This window comes from Panthera tigris, chromosome A3 (assembly GCF_018350195.1).
Source record: "Panthera tigris isolate Pti1 chromosome A3, P.tigris_Pti1_mat1.1, whole genome shotgun sequence".
NCBI classification, from domain to species: Eukaryota; Metazoa; Chordata; class Mammalia; order Carnivora; family Felidae; genus Panthera; species Panthera tigris.
Window position 1 is genome coordinate 97,521,199 of NC_056662.1, and position 25,341 is coordinate 97,546,539.

The 25,341-nt window shown below is 38.5% G+C and overlaps 1 long non-coding RNA gene across 3 annotated transcripts in view; it reads right to left on the minus strand.

Moving 5' to 3' along the window:
- Window positions 1-25,341, minus strand: part of LOC122237049 — a 40,189-nt gene that overhangs the window by 7,519 nt on the left and 7,329 nt on the right. For all 3 annotated transcript variants that reach the window (XR_006215249.1, XR_006215250.1, XR_006215248.1), the window contains exon 2: window positions 5,996-6,116. This is a non-coding gene — a long non-coding RNA (uncharacterized LOC122237049). The remainder of the gene's footprint in view (window positions 1-5,995; window positions 6,117-25,341) is intronic.

Genomic DNA, 25,341 nt, shown 5'->3' on the forward strand with positions numbered 1-25,341 from the left:
TAGCCATTCTGACAGGTGTGAGGTGGTAGCTCATTGTGGTTTTGATTTGTATTTCCCTGATGATGAGTGATGCTGAGCGGTTTTTCCTGTTTCTGTTAGCCATCTGGATGTCTTCTTCGTAGAAGTGTCTATTCATGTCTTTTGCCCATTTCTTCACTGGATTATTTGTTTTTTGGGTGTTGAGTTTGATAAGTTCTTTATAGATTTTGGATACGAACCCTTTTTCTGATATATTGTTTGCAAATATCAACTCTCATTCCATTGGTTGCCTTTTAGTTTTGTTGATTGTTTCCTTCTCTGTGCGGAAGCTTTTTATTTTGATGAGGTCCCAATGGTTCGTTTTTGCTTTTGTTTCCCTTGCCTCTGGAGACATGTTGAGTAAGAAGTTGCTGTGGCCAAGGTCAAAGAGGTTTTTGCCTGCTTTCTCCTTGAGGATTTTGATGGCTTCCTGTCTTAAGTTTAGGTCTTTCATCCATTTTGAGTTTATTTTTGTGTATGGTGTAAGAAAATGGTCCATGTTCATTTTTTTGCATGTCAATGTCCAGTTTTTCCAGCGCCATTTGCTGAAGACACCTGTCTTTATTCCATTGGATATTCTTTCCTGTTTTGTCAAAGATTAGTTGGCCATACGTTTGTGGGTCCATTTCTGGGTTCTCTATTCTGTTCCATTTTTATGAGTGTCTATTTTGTGCCAGTACCATACTGTCCTGATTACAGCTTTATAATACATCTTGAAGTCTGGGATTATGATGCATCCAGCTTTGGTTTTCTTTTTCAGGATTGCTTTGGCTATTCGGGGTTTTTTCTGGTTCCATACAAATTTTAGGATTGTTTGTTTTAGACCTGTGAAGAATGCTGGTGTTGTTGTTGATAGGGATTGCATTGAATTTGTAGATTGCTTTGGGTATTGTCGACATGTTAATGTTTGTTCTTCCAATCCAGGAGCATGGAATCGTTTTCTTGTGTGTGTTTGTGTGTGTGTGTGTGTGTGTGTGTGTGTGTGTGTGTGTGTGTTCTTCAATTTCTTTCATAAACTTTCGATAGTTTTCAGTGTATAGATTATTCACCTCTTTGGTTAGGTTCACTCCTAGGTATTTTATGGATTTTGGTGCAGCTGTAAATGGGGTAGATTCCCTGATTTCTCTTTCTGTGGCTTCATTATTGGTGTATAGAAATGCAACCGACTTCTGTGTATTGACTTTATATCTATCTTGTGACTTTGCTGAATTCCTGGATCACTTCTGGCATTTTTTTGTGGAATCTTTTGGATTTTTCATATAGAGTATTATGCCATCTGTAAAGACTGTAAGTTTGAATTCCTCCTGTCTGATTTGGATTCCTTTTATTCCTTTGTGTTGCCTGACTGCTGAGGCCAAGACTTCCAATTTTATATTGAATTGCAGTGACGAGAGTGGATATCCCTGTCATTTTCCTGACCTGAGGGGGAAAGCTCTCAACTTTTCCCCATTGAGGATGATATTAGCTGTGGGTCTTTCATATATGGTTTTTATGATCTTGAGATATGATCCTTCTGTCCCTACTTTCTTGAGGGTTTTTATCAAGAAAGAATGTTGTATTTTGTCAAATGATTTCTCTGCATCTATTGAGAGGATCATGTGGTTCTTGTCCTTTCTTTTATTGATGTGTGATGTATCATGTTGATTGTTTTGCAGATATTGAACCAGCCCTATATCCCAGGTATAATGTTTTTGAGATATTGAACCAGCCCTGCATCCCAGGTATAAATCCCACTTGGTTGTGGTGAATAATTCTTTTAATGTATTGTTAGCTCTGGTTGGCTACTATCTTGTTGAGGATTTTTGCATCCATATTCATCAGGAAGATTGGTCTGTAGTTCTCCCTTTTAGTGGGGGTCTTTGTCTGGGTTTGGAATTAAGGTAATGCTGGCTTCATAATATGAATTTGTAAGTTTTCCTTCCATTTCTACTTTTTGGAACAGCTTCAGAAGAATAGGTGTTAACTCTTCTTTAAATGTTTGGTAGAATTCTCCTGTAAAGTCATCTGGCCCTGGACTCTTGTTTTTGGGGAGATTTTTGATTACTAAATTTGATTTATTTACTGGTTATGGGTCTGTTCAAATTTTCTATTTCTTCTTGTTTCAGTTTTGGTAGTTTATATGTTTCTAGGAAATTGTCCATTTCTTCCAGATTGCCCATTTTATTGGCATATAGTTGTCATAATATTCTCTTATTATTGTTTGTATTTCTGCTGTCTTGTTTGTTATCTCTCCTCTTGCATGGTTGGTTTTATTTATTTGGGTCCTTTCCTTTTTCTTTTTGATAAAACTGGCTAGGGGTTTATCAGTTTTGTTAATTCTTTCAAAGCCTGGGTTCATTGATCTGTTTTATTATTTTTTTGTTTGGTTTGGGTGGTTTGGTTTGATTTTGATAGCATTGATTTCTGCTCTAATCTTTATTATTTCCTATATTCTGCTGGTTTTTGTTTTTATTTGCTGTTCTTTTTCCAGCTCTTTAAGGTGTAAGGTTAGGTTGTGTATCTGAGACCTTTTTTCCTTCTTAGGAAGGCCTGGATTGCTATATGCTTCCCTCTTATGACTGCCTTTGCTGTGTCCCAGAGGTTTTGGGTTGTGTTTTTATCACTTTTTTGGGCTTCCATGTACTTTTAAATTTCCTCTTCAACTTTTTGGTTAGCCCATTCATTCTGTAGTAGGATGTTTTTTAGTCTCCAAGTATTTGTTATCTTTCCAAATTTTTTCCTGTGGTTGATTTCAAATGTTGTAGCATTGTGGTCTGAAAGTGTGCACGGTGTGATCTGGATCTTTTTGTATTTGTTGAGGGCTGTTTTATGTCCCAGTATGTGATCTATTCTGTAGAACGTTCCATGTGCACTTGAGAAGAATGTGTATTCTGCTGCTTTAGGATGAAATATTCTGTATACATCTGTTAAGTCCATTGGGTCCAGTGTGTCATTCAAAGCCAGTTTCCTTATTGATTTTTTGTTTAGATGATCTGTCCATTCCTGTAAGTGGGGTGTTGAAGTCCTCTACCATTATGATATTATCAATGAGTTTCTTTATGTTTGTGATTACTTGATTTATATATTTGGGTGTTTCACGTTTGGAGCATAAAGGTTTACAATTGTTAGGTCTTCTTGGTGGATAGACCCCTTAATTATTATATAATGCCCTTCTCCATCTCTTGTTACAGGCTTTATTTTAAAGTCTAGATTGTCTGACAAAAGTATGGCTACTCCAACTTTCTTTTGTTGACAATTAGAATGATAGATGGTTCTCCATCCCCTTACTACAATCTGATGGTGTCTTTAGATCTAAAATGGGTCCCTTGTAAACAGCATATAGATGGATCTTGTTTTCTTATCCATTCTGTTACCCTGTGTCTTTTGATTGGAGCATTTAGTCCATTGACATTTAGAGTGAGTACTGAAAGATAGGAATTTATTGCCATTGTGTCGCCTGTAGAATTGGGAGTTTCTGGTTGAATTCTTTGGTCCTTTCTAGTCTTTGTTGCTTTGTTGTTTTTGTTTTGTTTTGTTCTGTTTATATTTTTTTGTTTGTTTTTTGTCTTTTCTCCCCTCAGAGAGTCCCCCTTAAAATTTCTTGCAGGGCTGGTTTAATGGTCACTCACTCCTTCAGTTTTTGTTTGGGAAACTTTTTATCTCTCCTTCTGTTTTGAATGACAGTCTTGTTGGATAAAGAATTTTTGGCTGCATGTTTTTCTGATTCAGCACATCAGATATATCCTGTCACTCCTTTCTGGCCTGCCAAGTTTCTGTGGATAGGTCTGTTGTGAACCTGATCTGTCGTCCCTTGTAAGTTAAGGACTTTTTTTCCCTTGCTGCTTTCATGATTCTTTCCTCACCTGAGTATTTTGTGAATTTGACTATGATATGCCTTATTGATGGGCGGTTTTTGTTGAATCTAATGGGAGTTCTCTGTGCTTCCTGGGTTTTGATGTCTGTGCCTTTCCCCAGGTTAGGGAAGTTTTCCTCTATAATTTGCTCACATAAAACTTCTATCCCTATGTGTCTCTCTTCATCCTCTGGGACCCCTGTGATTCTGATGTTATTCCTCTTTAGTGAGTCATTAAGTTCTCTAATTCTTATATCATGTTCTTTTGCTTTAGTCTCCCTCTTTTTAAATGCGTCATTATCCTCCGTAAGTTTGTCCTCTATATCGATGATTCACTGCTCTGCCTCATCCATCCTTGCCGCCATGGTATCCATTTGAGATTAAAGCTCAGTTATAGCATTTTTTATTTCATCCTGACTAGCTTTTACTTCTTTTATCTCTGCAGAAAGGGATTCTAATCTATTTTCAATGCCAGCTAGTATTCTTATTATTGTGATTCTAAATCCTGGTTCAGACATCTTGCTTGTATCTGTGTTGATTAAGTCCCTGCCTGTCATTTCTTCCTGTTCTTTCTTTTGGGGTCATTTCCTTCATTTCATCATTTTGAAGGAAGAAAAATAATAAGGTAAAAAAATAAAATTAAAAAAATTTAAAACAACACAAAAAGTCAAATAAAGGATGCTAGATCTTAGGTGTGTTTTGGTCTGGTTATTAAAAGTCTGGTTATTAAAAGTCTGGTTATTAAAAGAAGCTTGATAGAATAGAGAAAAAAGGAAAAGAAAAGAAAAAAAGGGAGAAAAAAGGAAAACATTTGAAAATTTGAAAAAAAAAATACAATAAAATAGAATGAACTGTGATGATGAAAGTAAAATAAAATTTAAAAATTTACAAAAAAGTGAAAAATATAGTAGAAAAAATTAAAGGAGAATCTCTTTATACAAAAACAGAAAATAAAAATAAAAATTTTGTCTTTCTGTATTCAAGAATAAAGAAAGAAAAAGGAAAAATAATTGAATAGATGGACCATTGCACAGAATGAAATATGATTTAAATTACCTCCAGTTTCCCCTAGAAGGCAAACTAGGAGCACTTTATAATCCATATACTAAGCTGATGGAGAGACTTTTGGTGTTCCTCAAGAGCACAGTTAGCCCAGTTGGGCGGGCTTAATGTAATGGCTCCTTTCTCCACTAGATGGTGCTGCTTAGCTTACTGGGGTGGATTGCCGTGGCACTTGTAGGTGTGTATGCACATGCGCGGGAAGGGTAAAAATGGCATCACCCAGCTGCCCAGTCTCCACTATTGGAACTATGTGCTCTCCCCGTCTGGCAGTCAAGAACCCCTCCTTTGTCTCTGGCCTCTGTCCACTCCCTGCTTCTTCACTGTCCGGGACCAAGCCATCAGTCTGCCAGGTGCAACCTGTCTCCAGAGTTTTATCTCAGATGGGGCTGTGTTTCACAAGCCCTCACTTCTGAGGGACTGCAGCCTTGACCTGTTCAGACCCTCGTCTAGCCAAGAAATGCCAGCCCGCCCTCAGGAATGTTCATGTGACCGTGGTGCTGCCAATGTGTAGAGACTGCAGCCTGGTGCCAGCCTGCATGAAAACGTTCTTGGGATCACGTAGCATCATTATTTCAGGGACTATGGCAAATCACAACACACATCTGGCACCAGGTTTCACTTCCAATGTCCTTGTTCCAATACCAGCGAATGTTGCTGATCTCTACTGTCTGCTGGGACCCTTGCCTTTGGTGAGGCCACACAAATTCTATCAAATGTCCTCCCAGCAGAGGAACCACCACTCCCCATGTGGCCCACTGACCCCTTGGACTTTGCTCTCTGCTCCTGGCGATTCACCCTTCCTATCAGAGCACCACCAGGTATTGAGCTGCATAGTTTAAGACTCTGTGATCCCTCTGTTTATAGAGTCTTAATGGAATTTAAACCCTCTGCTTTCTCCTTTCTTCCTTTTTTGTTCAGTCCCTCGCAGCTGTTTCTGCTCTTCTTTTTTCTCTCCAGCTGCTTTTGGGTGAGGGGTGCTTTTCCCATACTGTCCCCCGTCTCTGTCCTCTCTTGGCAAGCAAAAACAGCTCCCTGCCCTCCACGGCTTCTCTCTCCCCCAGTTCACCTCTCCATGCTGTGTACCTGCCGAGTTCTTTGGTTCAGGTTGTGCAGATTGTTGTATTAATCCTCAAATCAGTTTTGTAGGTATGCAAGGTGGTTTGGGGTTGATCTCAAGCTGCAGTTCTCTCATGGTAATGTAGACCTGGCATGGGAGGAGGAATGGAAAGTGAGTAAGAATTAAACAAGACACAGTCCCCAATATCAAAATGCTTACTGTCTAGAGGGTGTAACAGTAAGCCATCATGATGAAGCAGGATAACTATTATAATGGAGGTGCTTCTAAGGGCAAGGGGAGCATGCACTGGGGAAGTCAGCTTGACTGAATCAGTTGAGAACAAGGACAGCCTGTAGATGATGTTATCTAGTGAGCAACAAGAGCTCTGTCAAATCTCCATGACCTGATAAAAAAGAACCTGTTCAGCAGCTATAGATGGGAAAGGTAGAGTTGGTAGCATGGAGACTCTCTGACAAAATCTGGTCTGTTGGGTATTGATGCCAAGAGTCTTTGGACTAATCTTTTTTTAGAATACCATATAATGAATTTATAAGAATAAGATTTTATTAAACTTAACAACAATTATTTTATTAATCCACCAATACATGCACTTGTTTTTTTTTTTAACCAATTAAGAAAAAATATTGATTTCTTTGGATATACCAAAGTATTATCAAGGTTCTACAAATATTTAAAACTCCTCTCCTTTTAAAGCCTGTCATTATTGCCTAAATGTAGTGATTTATTTGAAAATGATGAAATACTTATAACAAATAATTTCATAGACGGCTAACGCGCGAACTCTTCCTATGAGATGCTAAAAGTCAAATTCCTTTGTTCGTATTGTTAAAAAATCACTGATGCAACAAACCTTATAGGCTATAGAAAAGCAAAACTGAGACCCAGAGAGGGAGAGTGACTTGGTAAAGGTCATAATGCTAATTGGCAGACATGACATTTAGAGTTTAAGGTTGACTTCACTGAGCCTTTTTTTGAGGAAATGGATTTTTGCAGAAATCAAACAAGTAATGTGACAGCATAGAGATTTTGCTGGTGGTGAAAAAGGGCTTCAGACAGGAGAGTGGGAGAGGTAGTGAAAGAAGCTGCAGAGACAAGAGCAGGTGGTCTGTGTGATGTGCCTATTAGAGGTTATTTATAACCTCCTCTGTCAGCCAATGAAGTAGGATGGCATAGTGCTTAAACGGACAGATGCTGGAGTTGCCTAGCCTCTTACTATTTATGTGACCTTCATCTATGCACCTAAACTCTCTGTGGCTCAGATATCCCATCTGAAAACTGAGAACAATAAATGATCTCTTAAATCACTGTGCAGTTACAATATGTTAATTTTAGATGAAGTGCATGGCATATTGTAATCCCCAAGTTAAGATTACTCTCAGTAATTGTGGCAGTGGCCTCCAGGAGGACTGTGTGTGTCCTGATCTTTCTGGTTCAGTGGAGAATTAAGAATTATTGATGAGGAAAGCTTGAATGAGGAGGATCTCAGAGATGAAGTGTTCCACATGTAAACTTGGGATTCTGAGGAGAAAGAAAATTGTGGAGTACATGCTCCTCTGTGTCACTAGGAGATCAATTGCATACACATGAGTGGATATAATAATACAATCTGGGGAAGTATTTGTAGCGTAAGTGGAAGAAAGATGAAAAACACAGTGTCCTTGTTTTCTGTGGTATAATTGTGAAACTCTAAAATACCAGTCCTGCTAATATTTATTATAAATATATTAGAGATTATTCCGTTGAGCAGACTCACTTTATAGATACAGAGATCAATATTCAGGAAAGTAGTTTTATCAATATCACATCTTACTTAACTCCTAGAAGAATTGGAAGAGTGTGCTCAGCACTTGGCTCCCAGTCTAGTGAACTCATAGAAATACAGCTGGCCCTATCTAACTGGCATGGGCAGTATTAGTTTATTTTCATTTATGTTGATTTCCTTTCTCCTTGCTAACCCCATCCTGACCCAACAGTCTGAATTTCCTTTTTAGAGAATGGACCAAACCAGGAGGTATCAGAATCTGGTAACTAGACAGTATCTATGGACAGGACAATAGCCAAGAATCCCTGGAGTTGAGCCTTCTACATGGAGCAGCAGGTTCATCAGGCAAACAGGATGCCAGCACAGCCACTGGAGCCCAACCTGAGACTAGCAAATAGAGTTTGTGCTACAGCATGATATTATAGAGATCTAAGCAGATGCACGGCCTTAGAAGAATTGGTGTACTGGATTATGAATAAATAATGAGAGGGTTACCCCTTCTTAAAACAGCACAACTATAGAAAGTTGTGGGAATAAGAAATAAAATAAGAACCCGGTAATTAGTAACTGGCCATAGATAACAGTAGAACCAGCTAACAGGGTCAACTAATGGTGAGCCTCAAGACCCAGCATTGGGCCCTTTACATTTCTCCTTATTTTAAGGATAGGTTGCTAAACCCAGGGAATATAGGAAATGGCAGTGGGTGACGGGCCCTCAGCAATGTCAGTTTAAGTGTGGGCAGAGTCAGGAGAGCCATTAAAGCTGTAATGCGCCTCTGGTTGGATGTCCTATGAGTTTATGATCTTGAGTGCAAGTTAGTTCAGTGATTTACAAACTGAGTTGCATACCTGTAGAGTTTCTTGGAAATACTTGTGGTCCTAAGGTAAAAGGGTCAAACATTTGGAAATCTCCTTTTTCATTCCTCTGTTATATGTTTTATAGAGTTTTATATAAATTTTATTTAAGGGTTAACAGCACTGCCAAATATAATAATCAAATTATAAAACTGTTACTGAATATCTTGACTTCCGTCTTCCCTATCCTATCTTTCCTGTCCCGAGTTACACTTTTTTCAGGGCTTATTTAAAAACTGGCAAATTTTATAAATTTACTTGATCTCAAATGTTCTTAAGTGATAATAGCTTAATTCATTCATTTATTCATCCATAATGTGTCTAATAATCCTTTCAGCAACCACTGAGGAGATATAAAGCACATAAGAGTAACAATCCTGTGTGGAAATTGGCATGCAAAAGAACAGTATAGCATTGTATAAAAAGAGACAGGAATTCTATGGAGGAGCAGGCTTGCTCGTGGGGAGTTGATGCTAGGGGACAGTCAGGAACTTCCTGGAGTATATACATTGTGAGGAGGGGATGTTTGTATTAATCACACAATAAGTAACTTAGGCTCTAAGAGAAAAACATGTTCAAGGGCACATTGGGGTTAAAAAAATCAGTAAATGAATGTCTTGTGCTGGTTACTACATTTACTCTGAAACGATGTTCCTCATCATGACTGGGAAGCTAGGTTTTGAGAATGTGCAGGTAATAGTCTTTCTGGTGGGCTAGTGGGGAAGTTGTCTTGGGTATGACCATTCCCACTAGTCTACCTCCCTTGTCTATGTCACAGCTAGCCCCAGACAGTACAACATCTTGGCTCTTGTACCGGTGGAGTTTTCTTGATTTTTCTTAAACACATAAACTACCACTTAATGTTATTTTTAAAAAACAATTTTTTTAGAACTGTATCAGCCCAAGTGAACATGAATATTCTGGAAAAAGGCCTTGGACTATAATCCTTTAACAATAGATCAAGTAAATTGTTAGTTGGTACCATCACATGGACAGCTCCAGAGGGCATCATTTACATTATTTTCACAGCAGTATTCTTGGGCCCCAGCCTCAGAAAGGACTCATCTGACAGGCGAATTAATACCTCGTAACATTCACAATGGGAGATTGTATGACATTTTGTTTTTAAAAAGTAGCAAGAATGTTCATGAAAAGTCTGATTTGGGAAGGGATGCATTCATTTATAGACATACAAAAAAGACAGGAAGCTTTAAAGTAGAAACTTCCAAGAAGAAGAACAGAATGGAGCATACTAAGATAAAAATGAATTTTAAGAAATAAAAATGCAGAGCTGTTTTGTGGCTTGAGATGCCATCTCATCACAAACAAAATAATCCAGAAGGTGCGTGCCCCTCCTTTATGCTTTTCTTTCCCTTGGGAGCCCACTTGATATTTGTCAGATTATCAGGGATGAGCTTCACTTACACACCTGCATAGCAACTTGTGTTACTGATGAAACCCATGAGCAAAAGTCTCTCAGTGGGAAGAACAAAACGAGTCAGCAGTAATAATTAAAGAGCAAGAATGGAAGAAGTATGCACCTGTGATTTATGACTCAGTGGCTTTGGAGTAGATTGTTTTCTGAATGTTGTTTTGTTTTTGTGTTTTGGTTAGTTGCTACTTTTTTTTAATCTCCCCTGTAGTTTGAATCGTATTCATGATATTTGTAATGCCTTTTGGTCTGTGATTGCTTAGCTCAAAGAGTTAAAGCAAGGATAGAATCCTAATGGGACCAATTTAATGTGGTTAGGCTTCTGTGAAATAGACTCTGTTAATTATACCACTCCCTTGGTCCCTGGTCTCCTAAACAGTGTAACATGGTCAGGAGGATGATGGGTCTAGGTGATGAATTAAAAATCAGAACAAAAATGTCACATGAACCAGAAAACATGCACTAAAATAGCTTCTCTCCCCCCCCCCACCTTTCAGAAACAAATGGGTTTAGGAAAGACATTACCTATAGCAGCAATGCAGTGAATATTGTTAGCCCACTCTGATACTGAAAAGAGGCAATAAATGTCCAACAGAAGTCTACTGAAACTGCCTTTGCTATGTTCTCAACTATCTTATGCTTCTTTAGTGTCAAGTCATGGGAATAAAAGGTGCAGCACAGGGAACATAGTCAATGATACTGTAATAGTACTGTATGGTGACAGATGGTAACTATACTTGTAGTGAACATAGCATAACATATAGAGAGGTTGAATCAGTATGTCGTACACCTGAAACTAATGTAACATTGTATATCAACTATACTCAAATAAAAAATTAAAATTAAATTTAAAAAATTAACATTGTCCTGGCTACCACCAGAGAGTATATTTTGATTTTATCCTCAGAGACTTCAATCGGATCATAGAAAAAGAAACAAAAAACAGCAACAACTTGAAAACTCAAAACAACACGTACTATGAAACTACACAACATAAACAGGTCACAAAAGTGAATTAGGAATCAAAATAACATCAGACTTGCAACTATCAATACCTCACAATAGAGCAATGCCTTCTACCTTCTGAGAGAAAATTATTTGAACTTTAAATTCTATATCCAGCTAGGCATGCCTGGGTGGCTCAGTTGGTTGGGCATCCAACTTCAGCTGAGGTCATGATCTTGTGGTTCATAAGTTTGAGCCCTGTGTCAGGCTCTGTGCTGACAGCCCAGAGCCTGGAGCCTGTTTGAGATTCTGTGTCTCCCTCCCCCTCTCATTCTCATTCTCTCTCTCTCTCTCTCTCTCTCTCTCTCTCTCTCTGTCTCTCTCTCTCTCTCTCTGTCTCTCTCTGTCTCTGTCTCTCTGTCTCTCTCAATAATAAATAAACATTAAAACCAATTTAAATTCTGTATCCAGTTAAACTGTCAAATAGAAGGGGAAGAAAGGCATGAATATACATGCATATTCTAAAAAAGAAGAAAAAAATCTTCTTGAAACTTTCCTTAGGAAAGTAAGAAGGTAGGGTGTAGTCCTTAAAAATCAAAGAAATAAACCACTCACAAAGAGCTCGTGTTGTATGCAAAACAGGGAACTGGAGATAGAAGTGAAGTGTGTAGACTTCACATGTCCACAGCTCTGCAGCTGGTCAAGGGAACAGTCCATCCAAAATGGTACCAGAAAACTTAGGCTCCATCCCCAAACAGTAACAAAATGGGGATGATTAACTCTCATGTGTTTGCTTTTATGGACAGTAGATTAAGACTCCTGTCAAAAAATTTATGCCTGTAATAGTGATAAGCATATAGAAATCTTTTTTTTAATGTTTTATTTATTTTTGAGAGAGAGAGTGCAAGTGGGGGAGGAGCAGAGAGAAAGGGAGACAGAATCTGAAACAGGCTCCAGGCTTAAACGACTGAGCCATCCAGGCACCCCTAGAAATCTTATAAAATAAGTGGTAATTATTAACTGCATGTGAAAAATGATCAAGAAAAAAAACCATATATGTAGCTCAAAACGGACTCAGCAGGGAACAATAGCGCACACTCATGATAATATAAAAAGAATATGCATTTAACAAAATAGTGAAATGCTTTCAAGGATATAAGAAAGGTCACCTGTTTACATGGATATAGTGTGTGTGTGTGTGTGTGTGTGTGTGTGTGTGTGTGTGTGTGTACGCGCGTGTGTGCAGTTTTTGGGTAAACTGAATTTGGTTTCAAAGTGGACACTGGGAGGAAGTTGCTATTCTTCATTCTAGCCCTATTCTAAGTTTTAACTTTATAATTTATACATGTTCCACATTGATTAAATCATACAGTAAGACACTGGGCATTTCTTCAGAAGGTGTTGACTCATCCAGACTGTGGTGTTCTTGAGTTGAGGTTTTGAGGGAGTTGTATGTAGTCTTTCATGTTACATAATGTTACCAAAGACACCTGAGAATACTTGTAGAAATAGAGAGGAAAAAGGAGGAAAGAGAATGCTGATTGCCACTTCTGTGTTTATTATAATCAGCCTCTGCCATTCTAGCATGCTTGCTACAAATTGTTCATCAGTGATTCCCAAGTGTGTGCAGCGCAATAGGATCTTTTTTTTTTTCTCTCTCTCTGTTTCTCTTTCTTTCCCTCTCTTTCCTTTTTTTTGTTTTACTGCTGCCCAGTGGTCTTCCATATCATAAATAACTTCTGGAAAACTCTTCATTGGTCCCCTTTTAAAAATTCTAAGACAGTTGTGCTTTTCTATGCAATAACTTGCTTGTTTATTTTCTATATAATTTCCTTTTATTACGTGTATGTTGGTTATTTTTAAAGACAAGTTCCAAAAGCTTTGGTAAAGTTGTGTGGCTTGGCATTTTTAGATAAATTTGCTTGTATGTTATAGCAAAGAATTTTCCTCTTGGGAAATAAATTATACTAGCAAAATTAGGATTAGGCATTTTGAGGCTATTTCTGTCTTACACTTGGGCCTTTCGAGTTGCATTATTTTTTTTTCTTTGAGAAATGATAATGTTTAAAATGTGATTGTGGTTCTTTTTTGAAAATCACAGAGACCCGGACACCCAATGTATGATTTTGCAATGGGTTACTGTAGACGTATTTTAGAACTTCATTTTAGGCTTCTGGCTTCAGTGATTCACTAGCTTTCTAGTTGTTGAACATGTCACTATGGTAACAGTTCATCTGATTTGTTACGGAACTGTGTGACCCCCACCGTCATTAACTCAATTTGAGCAACACAGATTTGTGAGGATTCAATTTATTAAGGACTTAATGTCTGGTGCACAATCTATTGTGGGAAAATATGAGGAACAACCCTATTTGTAAGTGAGATTGTAGAAGACGTGTTCAGCTAACTTAGAGGAACAAAATATCTATTGTCTCTAACACAGTAAGTGTTTCTATGAAGATAGATTCTGCTGCTAATGGGACCAATAGATATATTATAAAGAGTCCTCCTTGGAAACAGCTCCTAAGCAATGTGTTCTGGTTATCACATGATTTTGAAAGTAAAGTTGTCTTTTATCTACAAAATGTTTCCCTTCAGCTGGAAATGAGTTCTCTTTCTTTCATCCGTCAAATGTTTAATGTATTTATTTAACACAAATTTATTTGGTGTTGAGGTTACACAGATGAATGAGACATGCTGTGTTCTGAAAGTCTGTAAAACTCATTAGAAAACAGACATGTAAAAGATTGGAACCATTTGTTGTAAGTACGGCTGTTTTAATTAATTAAGGTATGATATAGCTCAAAGGAAAAAAGTGCTAAGATTTTTTTCTGAAAGAGATAGATGATATAGTGTGCTCCAGATAGGTGGGGTAGCATCTACAAAACTACAAAGCCCAAGAGAACATATTTCTTTCTTTTCCTTCCTATTCTTTTCTTTACTTTTCTCTTTCTCTTTTTTCTTTCTTTCTCTTTTTCTTTCTTTCTTTCTTTCTCTCTCTTTTTCTTTCTTTCTTTCTTTCTTTCTTTCTTTCTTTCTTTCTTTCTTTCTTTCTTTTTCCTTCTTTCTTTTTCTTTCTTTCTTTATTTCAAGGAAAGCCAAGGAGTCTTTGGCATTTTTTAAAAGTGTATTTATTTATTTTGAGAGAGAAAGAAAGAGGGAGAGAGGGAGAATACCAAGCAGGCTCCTTCCGCACCATCAGCATACAGACCAATGTGGGGATCAATCCCTCAAACTGTGAGATTATGACCTGAGCTGAAATCAAGATTTAGATGCTTAGCCTACTGAGCCACCCAGCCTCCCCCAAGGGAACACATTTCTTTCTTTTTGTTTTTTACACATTTCTTTTTTTTTTCCCAATGTTTATTTTTGAGGGGGGGAGGGGCAGAGAGAGGGAGACACAGAATCTGAAGCAGGCTCCAGGGTCCAAGCTGTCAGCACAGAGCTCAATGTGGGGCTCAAACTGTGAGATCATGACCCGAGTCAAAGTTGGCCGCTTAACTAATTGAGCCACCCAGGTGCCCACATTTCTTAAGTGGAAAGTAAGTACTCTCTGTACAGTGAGTAGAGAGGCTGGAAATAGTGTTGTATGCCATATCAAAAAAGGTCTCATAATACATTCTAAGACATCTGAAAATGTAAATAACAAGATGGAGATCTATTAAAGGTCTCAAATAGATTAGTAATATGAATAGAAATTCAGTCAGACAGCTCAGAAGAGTGGCTACAAGCCTGGACACAGGGGAGTAGATGGAGAAACTAAGTAAATCACATAAGAGAACATGTAAATCAGACCTAGGATAGCAGAAATCTGATAAGCAATTATGTTGACACAGTTAATACAAAAAGATTTATTGACTTGGGATGTAGGGATATATTTACGTGTATTTGTGTATTTGTGTGGAGGTGTAAACTGTCAGGGAGAGGGGATAAAATGGTGAAGAAAAATGTCATTGATAATTACTATAAATTGTAGATTACCTTATATGTCTCTGTCTTTTCTTCTCAAGTAAATAGCAAGTTCCTTAAGTCAGTAATTTTCACACATTTTAAAAAATTGTGGTAAACTATAGGTAACAAAACCATATTTAACTATTTTTAAGTGCATTTTCAAAGCTTGTCATCCCAAACAAAAACTCTATAATCATTAAGCAATAACTCCCCATTGCCCGCCTCCCTCCAGCCTCTGATAACTTTCTAATCTACTTTCTGTCTTGATGAATTTGCCTACTGAAGATATTTCATGTAAGTGGAATCATATAATTTGTCTCATTTCACATAGCAAAGTTTTCAAGGTTCATTGATGTTCTTATGTATACTGGAACATCATTCCTTTTCTAGCTGAATAATATTCCATACATATATATATGTATATTATATATATATATACATATATATATGTATATACATATGTATACACACACACACACACACACACACACACACACCGCATTGCATATATTCATGTATTGATGGTCACTTGGATTGTTTCCAGATTTTGACTGTTGTGAGCAAAGCTGCAAAACTGCAGTGAACATTGGCATTCAAGCATCAGTGTGAGTCCCTTTTTTCATTCTTTTGGAGATATATGAATAGAATTGCTTGGGATAATTCTGTTTCACTTTTTAGGAAACCACTAATTTTTTTTCCCATATAGCCTACATCTTTTTACATTCCCACCGACAATGTATTCAGGTTCCAATTTCTCCACATTCTCATCACCACTTGTTTTTTCCCTTTAAAAAAAATTATAGCCATTCTAGCAAATGTGAAGTGGTATTTTTTGTGCTCAAGGTATCTGTCTTGAATTCAGCATATCGAATATGTATGCATATAAAATTGCATGTGTGTACAAATTTATATTTTATATACATGTATCTATATGTATAAAACTATATATTCAGAATTATATACACATGTATACAATTTGATCTTTAATTCAAATCAGACTAATTCTTATGGCCCAGAAATTCTTCCCCTATGTGTATGCTCAGAACTAATTTGTAACATTTTTAATAAGCAGCAAAACTTTTCTGGCTGTTGAAAACTAAATTGTGGTTATTCATGGAAGGAAATGCTACACAAGAATGAACTAGCTACTGCTACTATAACTTCAAAACAATGGGGGAAAAACAGCATGCTGAAAGTAAGAAGCTAGAGAGGAGGGAAGATGGCGGCGTAGGAGGACACTGGGCTCACTGCGCGTCCTGCCGATCACTTAGATTCCACCTACACCTGCCTAAAGAACCCAGAAAACCGCCAGAGGATTAGCAGAACGGAGTCTCCGGAGCCAAGCGCAGACGAAAGGCCCACGGAAGAGGGTAGGAAGTGCGGTGAGGCGGTGTGCGCTCCACGGACTGGCGGGAGGGAGTCGGGGCGGAGGGGTGGCTCGCCGGCCAAGCAGAGCCCCCGAGTCTGGCTGGTAAAAGCGGAGGGGCCGGACCGACTGTGTTCCGACGGCAAGCGCGACTTAGCGTCTGGGAGGTCATAAGTTAACAGCTCTGCTCAGAAAGCGGGAAGGCTGGAGGACAAAGGGAGGGAGAGCTGCTGAGCCCCCAGACGGCAGAGCTCAGCTTGGCGGGCAACAAAGGCGCTCGCCAGCGCCATCTCCCTCGCCCATCCCCCAGCCAAAATCCCAAAGAGAACCAGTTCCTGCCAGGGAACTTGCTCGCTCCGCGCAAACACCCAACTCTGTGCTTCTGCAGAGCCAAACCTCCGGCAGCGGATCTGACCCCTTCCCGCTGCCACAGGGCCCCTCCTGAAGTGGATCACCTAAGGAGAAGCGAGCTAAGCCTGCCCCTCCCGCCCCCATGCACCTTGCCTACCCACCCCAGCTAATAGGCCAGATCCCCAGCACCACAAGCCTGGCAGTGTGCAAGTAGCCCAGACCAGCCACGCCACCCCACAGTGAATCCCGCCCCTAGGAGAGGGGAAGAGAAGGCACACACCAGTCTGACTGTGGCCCCAGCAGTGGTCTGGGGGCAGACATCGGGTCGGACTGCGGCCCCGCCCACCAACTCTAGTTATACACCACAGCACAGGGGAAGTGCCCTGCAGGTCCTCACCACTCCAGGGACTATCCAAAATGACCAAACGGAAGAATTCCCCTCAGAAGAATCTCCAGGAAATAACAACAGCTAATGAACTGATCAAAAAGGATTTAAATAATATAACAGAAAGTGAATTTAGAATAATAGTCATAAAATTAATCGCTGGGCTTGAAAACAGTATACAGGACAGCAGAGAATCTCTTGCCACAGAGATCCAGGGACTAAGGAACAGTCACGAGGAGCTGAAAAGCGCTTTAAACGAAATGCAAAACAAAATGGAAACGATGACAGCTCGGATTGAAGAGGCAGAGGAGAGAATAGGTGAACTAGAAGATAAAGTTATGGAAAAAGAGGAAGCTGAGAGAAAGAGAGATAAAAAAAATCCAGGAGTATGAGGGAAAAATTAGAGAACTAAGTGACACACTAAAAAGAAATAATATACGCATAATTGGTATCCCAGAGGAGGAAGAGAGAGGGAAAGGTGCTGAAGGGGTACTTGAACAAATTATAGCTGAGAACTTCCCTGAACTGGGGAAGGAAAAAGGCATTGAAATCCAAGAGGCACAGAGAACTCCCTTCAGACGTAACTTGAATCGATCTTCTGCACAACATATCGTAGTGAAACTGGCAAAATACAAGGATAAAGAGAAAATTCTGAAAGCAGCAAGGGATAAACGTGCCCTCACATATAAAGGGAGACCTATAAGACTCGTGACTGATCTCTCCTTTGAAACTTGGCAGGCCAGAAAGGCTTGGCACGATATCTTCAGTGTGCTAAACAGAAAAAATATGCAGCCGAGAATCCTTTATCCAGCAAGTCTGTCATTTAGAATAGAAGGAGAGATAAAGGTCTTCCCAAACAAACAAAAACTGAAGGAATTCATCACCACTAAACCAGCCCTACAAGAGATCCTAAGGGGGATCCTGTGAGACAAAGTACCAGGGACATCACTACAAGCATAAAACATACAGACATCACAATGACTCTAAACCCGTATCTTTCTATAATAACACTGAATGTAAATGGATTAAATGTGCCAACCAAAAGACATAGGGTATCAGAATGGATAAAAAAACAAGACCCATCTATTTGCTGTCTACAAGAGACTCATTTTAGATCTGAGGACACCTTTAGATTGAGAGTGAGGGGATGGAGAACTATTTATCATGCTACTGGAAGCCAAAAGAAAGCTGGAGTAGCCATACTTATATCAGACAAACTAGACTTTAAATTAAAGGCTGTAACAAGAGATGAAGAAGGGCATTATATAATAATTACAGGGTCTATCCATCAGGAAGAGCTAACAATTATAAATGTCTATGCGCCAAATACCGGAGCCCCCAGATATATAAAACAATTACTCATAAACATAAGCAACCTTATTGATAAGAATGTGGTCATTGCAGGGGACTTTAACACCCCACTTACAGAAATGGATAGATCATCTAGACACACAGTCAATAAAGAAACAAGGGCCCTGAATGATACATTGGATCAGATGGACTTGACAGATATATTTAGAACTCTGCATCCCAAAGCAACAGAATATACTTTCTTCTCGAGTGCACATGGAACATTCTCCAAGATAGATCATATACTGGGTCACAAAACAGCCCTTCATAAGTTTACAAGAATTGAAATTATACCGTGCATACTTTCATTTTTTTTTTTTTTTATTTATTTTTGGGACAGAGAGAGACAGAGCATGAACGGGGGAGGGGCAGAGAGAGAGGGAGACACAGAATCGGAAACAGGCTCCAGGCTCCGAGCCATCAGCCCAGAGCCTGACGCGGGGCTCGAACTCACAGACCGCGAGATCGTGACCTGGCTGAAGTCGGACGCTTAACTGACTGCGCCACCCAGGCGCCCCACCGTGCATACTTTCAGACCACAATGCTATGAAGCTTGAAATCAACCACAGGAAAAAGTCTGGAAAACCTCCAAAAGCATGGAGGTTAAAGAACACCCTACTAACGAATGAGTGGGTCAACCAGGCAATTAGAGAAGAAATTAAAAAAAATATATGGAAACAAACGAAAATGAAAATACAACAATCCAAACGCTTTGGGACGCAGCGAAGGCAGTCCTGAGAGGAAAATACATTGCAATCCAGGCCTATCTCAAGAAACAAGAAAAATCCCAAATACAAAATCTAACAGCACACCTAAAGGAAATAGAAGCAGAACAGCAAAGGCAGCCTAAACCCAGCAGAAGAAGAGAAATCATAAAGATCAGAGCAGAAATAAACAATATAGAATCTAAAAAAACTGTAGAGCAGATCAACGAAACCAAGAGTTGGTTTTTTGAAAAAATAAACAGAATTGACAAACCTCTAGCCAGGCTTCTCAAAAAGAAAAGGGAGATGACCCAAATAGATAAAATCATGAATGAAAATGGAATTATTACAACCAATCCCTCAGAGATACAAACAATTATCAGGGAATACTATGAAAAATTATATGCCAACAAATTGGACCACCTGGAAGAAATGGACAAATTCCTAAACACCCACACTCTTCCAAAACTCAATCAGGAGGAAATAGAAAGCTTGAACAGACCCATAACCAGCGAAGAAATTGAATCGGTTATCAAAAATCTCCCAACAAATAAGAGTCCAGGACCAGATGGCTTCCCAGGGGAGTTCTACCAGACGTTTAAAGCAGAGATAATACCTATCCTTCTCAAGCTATTCCAAGAAATAGAAAGGGAAGGAAAACTTCCAGACTCATTCTATGAAGCCAGTATTACTTTGATTCCTAAACCAGAGACCCAGTAAAAAAAGAGAACTACAGGCCAATATCTCTGATGAATATGGATGCAAAAATTCTTAATAAGATACTAGCAAATCGAATTCAACAGCATATAAAAAGAATTATTCACCATGATCAAGTGGGATTCATTCCTGGGATGCAGGGCTGGTTCAACATTCGCAAATCGATCAACGTGATACATCACATTAACAACAAAAAAGAGAAGAACCATATGATCCTGTCAATCGATGCAGAAAAGGCCTTTGACAAAATCCAGCACCCTTTCTTAATAAAAACCCTTGAGAAAGTCGGGATAGAGGGAACATACTTAAAGATCATAAACGCCATTTATGAAAAGCCCACAGCTAACATCATCCTCAACGGGGAAAAACTGAGAGCTTTTTCCCTGAGATCAGGAACACGACAGGGATGCCCACTCTCACCGCTGTTGTTTAACATAGTGCTGGAAGTTCTAGCATCAGCAATCAGACAACAAAAGGAAATCAAAGGCATCAAAATTGGCAAAGATGAAGTCAAGCTTTCGCTTTTTGCAGATGACATGATATTATACATGGAAAATCCGACAGACTCCACCAAAAGTCTGCTAGAACTGATACATGAATTCAGCAAAGTTGCAGGATACAAAATCAATGTACAGAAATCAGTTGCATTCTTATACACTAACAATGAAGCAACAGAAAGACAAATAAAGAAACTGATCCCGTTCACAATTGCACCAAGAAGCATAAAATACCTAGGAATAAATCTAACCAAAGATGTAAAAGATCTGTATGCTGAAAACTATAGAAAGCTTATGCAGGTAATTGAAGAAGATATAAAGAAATGGAAAGACATTCCCTGCTCATGGATTGGAAGAATAAATATTGTCAAAATGTCAATACTACCCCAAGCTATCTACACATTCAATGCAATCCCAATCAAAATTGCACCAGCATTCTTCTCGAAACTAGAACAAGCAATCCTAAAATTCATATGGATCCACAAAAGGCCCCGAATAGCCAAAGTAATTTTGAAGAAGACCAAAGCAGGAGACATCACAATCCCAGACTTTAGCCTCTACTACAAAGCTGTAGTCATCAAGACAGCATGGTATTGGCACAAAAACAGACACATAGACCAATGGAATAGAATAGAAACCCCAGAACTAGACCCACAAACGTATGGCCAACTCATCTTTGACAAAGCAGGAAAGAACATCCAGTGGAAAAAAGACAGTCTCTTTAACAAATGGTGCTGGGAGAACTGGACAGCAACATGCAGAAGGTTGAAACTAGACCACTTTCTCACACCATTCACAAAAATAAACTGAAAATGGATAAAGGACCTGAATGTGAGACAGGAAACCATCAAAACCTTAGAGGAGAAAGCAGGAAAAGACCTCTCTGACCTCAGCCGTAGCAATCTCTTACCCGACACATCCCCAAAGGCAAGGGAATTAAAAGCAAAAGTGAATTACTGGGACCTTATGAAGATAAAAAGCTTCTGCACAGCAAAGGAAACAACCAACAAAACTAAAAGGCAACCAACAGAATGGGAAAAGATATTTGCAAATGACATATCGGACAAAGGGCTAGTATCCAAAATCTATAAAGAGTTCATCAAACTCCACACCCGGAAAACAAATAACCCAGTGAAGAAATGGGCAGAAAACATGAATAGACACTTCTCTAAAGAAGACATCCGGATGGCCAACAGGCACATGAAAAGATGTTCAACATCGCTCCTTATCAGGGAAATATAAATCAAAACCACACTCAGATATCACCTCACCCCAGTCAGAGTGGCCAAAATGAAGAAATCAGGAGACTATAGATGCTGGAGAGGATGTGGAGAAACGGGAACCCTCTTGCACTGTTGGTGGGAATGCAAATTGGTGCAGCCGCTCTGGAAAGCAGTGTGGAGGTTCCTCAGAAAATTAAAAATAGACCTACCCTATGACCCAGCAATAGCACTGCTAGGAGTTTATCCAAGGGATACAGGAGTACTGATGCATAGGGGCACTTGTACCCCAGTGTTTATAGCAGCACTCTCAACAATAGCCAAATTATGGAAAGAGCCTAAATGTCCATCAACTGATGAATGGATAAAGAAATTGTGGTTTATATACACAATGGAATACTACGTGGCAATGAGAAAAAATGAAATATGGCCTTTTGTAGCAACGTGGATGGAACTGGAGAGTGTGATGCTAAGTGAAATAAGCCATACAGAGAAAGACAGATACCATATGGTTTCAGTCTTGTGTGGATCCTGAGAAACTTAACAGAAACCCATGGGGGAGGGGAAGGGGAAAAAAAAAAAAAAAAGAGGTTAGAGTGGAAGAGAGCCAAAGCATAAGAGACTGTTAAAAACTGAGAACAAACTGAGGGTTGATGGGGGGTGGGAGGGAGGGGAGGGTGGGTGATGGGTATTGAGGAGGGCACCTTTTGGGATGAGCACTGGGTGTTGTATGGAAACCAATTTGACAGTAAATTTCTTATATTAAAAAATAAAAAAAAATGAAAGTAAGAAGCTACATGTGAAATAATATGGGCAATGTAATGCTACTTACATTTCAAAAATAAGCAAAAATATATCATGTTAGAAATAGGGACAGATTTTTTTTTTTTCTTTAACCTTAGGTGGCTAGTGCCCGGAAGATGCTATAATGAGTGTTTCTGGAGTCCTGGTCATGTTCGTCTCTTGATCTAGGTGCTGATTCCTTTGGTGTGTTCACTTTTTCAATATTCATCAAGTTATGCACCTCACAATTTTTGCACTTTTCTTTATAGACTTGTTGTAATTAACAAAAGAAATAAAGAGACAAAGATGCAATAGTTTTCTAGTTGATACAGGAAAATTTTCATGGATTTTTTAAAAAATTGAGTAACATGAATTCAAACCTTCGCCCAGTCCTACACCAGACATGGGCATGGAGTATTGTATATCAAATATCAATGCCTCAGTCAGTATAACTGTAAGACTGGGGAATATATATTTCCATGAAGTGTGTTTTAATGATCCATATGATGTATAGATCTTATTTATGCCATTAATACACATTTATAAATGCTGTTTCCCTCTCCACCCACCATATTTGTTATGCTGCAAAGCTGAGGTTATTGTGTTGAGTAGTTAAAATGATGAAATTATAATATCATCTTGCAATCAGATAGAACATTAATAATTTCTCTATTTAACAGGAAATTCAGAGAATCTTTTCATTTTCTTATTCAAAATAGCCAAAATATGTGCATATTCTTTTTTAAATGAAAGTTTTTTTTTTATGATTTCATGAAGTATCATTAACTATAACTTATAGAAAGAAAAAATTTATATTGGGAATTTGACTTAACATAGTGAACATACAGGTAATAGATGTTAAAAATACATCAAAGAGAAATTATAAATTGAGTTTCAACTGAAAGATACTAATCCAGTATTATTTTCTCCACAACTGTTATTGTGCAAAAAAAAAAAAAAAACAAAAAAAACAAAAATTGGTGTGTTACATAAAATGTAAGTTTAAAAAGTCCAAGAAAAATCATGGTTATAGTAACTAAAATATGGTCAGTATATAAAGGTGGCCATATAGTATTGCCCCAAGAAACCAAATAAGGAGCTTATCATAGTAGAATTGAATTTAACTTGGTTGTTATAGATGATAGGGCTCCTGAAAGCACTTTTAATATTCTAATTTCTAGCATTCCACACTATCTCATTTAACTCACACACAGACCTATACTGTATATATGACACATGATAGTGTTCCAATTTTTAGATATAAAAACTGAGACCTGGATAATTAAACTTTCAAAGACCCCACAGTCAGTAAGGCAGACTTTGAGCCAAGGTCTTCTTATTCCTAAGCAGTTTCTAGTCAGCTGTAATTCCTGAGTTTTCCTATTTGGAGCTCAAACACCTTTTGGCTCATTAAATATGCAGGTTTTTAAATCACACTCAGTCAGCCCCCAAGGATTCTGAATAATTAATGCAGATTTCTGCGACAGGAATCTGAATTTTCACTAGTTGTTGATTCTATAGTGGTTACTCTGTGGATCACATTTTGAGAAACAATGTTGATCTGGTCTTCATTTTTTTTTTTTTTTTTTACCTCAATTCCTTGCCTTGTGCTGCCCAGTGCTGCCAGGAGATTACATGGTGAGAGGAAGAGAAAATGGAGTGTCCTGCTGCCCCACCTCACCCTGTGGCCCTGACAGTCCTGGTATATGTTTGGGTAGGGTCTTCACAGTTCCACCTCCCACCTGAGGGCTACACACTGTTTCCATCTTCTACCAGTTGACTCTTGAGCCCTGGGCTCTAGGAACTCCTTCCCTTTGTCCTTATATTCCTAGGAGTGAAAGTTTCCCTTGCTGTTGCTCGTGTTTGGGTTGCGATACGCTCCCCTTTTTGGCTTCTTTGCTGTTCCCTCAGGATTTGAACCAACTCCCTGTGCTAAGTGTCATCTATTTTAAATACTAAGAGTGAGTTTCTCATTTCCAGTTTGGACCCTGACAGATACAAGTGCCATGATTTTTGTCCAAATGAAGCTAATTTATGATTCTAAATGTCAACTGAGTCAGTTGATCTACCAGCAGGGTCACGAGAATCTAATTGGTCATGTGGAGCCAATCTAGGAGTATAAGGGTTAAACATAAATGTTCCTAAGACAGATCCTACTGAATTAGCAACTACGGACTTTATTTGTTCATTTACATATGTATTTATTAAAGTACAAAGTTAGTACTAAGGTGGATAAAAGACCAAAAATATGGTGAAAGTCCTGGTTGATTGTTCTTGCTCACTAGGATTGCTACACAAAAGCAAGCTAATGAGAAAAGATTGAAAGACTGGAGGAACTAGGTTCATTAAATCTTTCAGGAGTCCACCATCATAGTTTGTCTTGAGACTCCATGGAGGAGACATAAATTCAAAACCCCAAGCCTTTTATTTTTAATTTTTATTTTATGTGGCAGAGAAGATACTAGACTAGAAAAGTGAAGTTCTTGCTTCTTGTCCCAATTTTGTCACCAACTCACTGAGTGACTTTGGGAGTCACTTTCCCATGTATAAAATGAGTATGGAGTAAGGAGATCTGTTCCTATTACAGAGTATGATTCTTGCTTCTTTTTTGCCTCCTTGGGCAATAAGAAATATTTACCATAAGATCATTCAGTGTTTGTGAAATATGAGACTGTTGAGCATGCCAACAGAAACAAATTAATTAGCTAAATATCCAGTAGAAGATACGCTCTTTACAGAGATTTCTTTCTCTATAGTAATCAGTCCTTTCCCTACTACATTAGCCAGACAACTTGAATTGAGCAGACTACTGATGCAAATTCTTTGAGAGATGATTATATTACATTTGCACCCAAGATGTTTTATTCTAGAGTAAAAGGACTGAGCTTTATACATGTTCATCTTTGAAATGCATTTTTAGGAAATATATTCAAAGCAAAGCTTTGAGAAGATTTAAAGTTCCCTTAATTTATTAGTCATGGTGCACAAAATGTAACTAAATGTAAAATAGTGAGTTTTCTCATTTATCGTTTG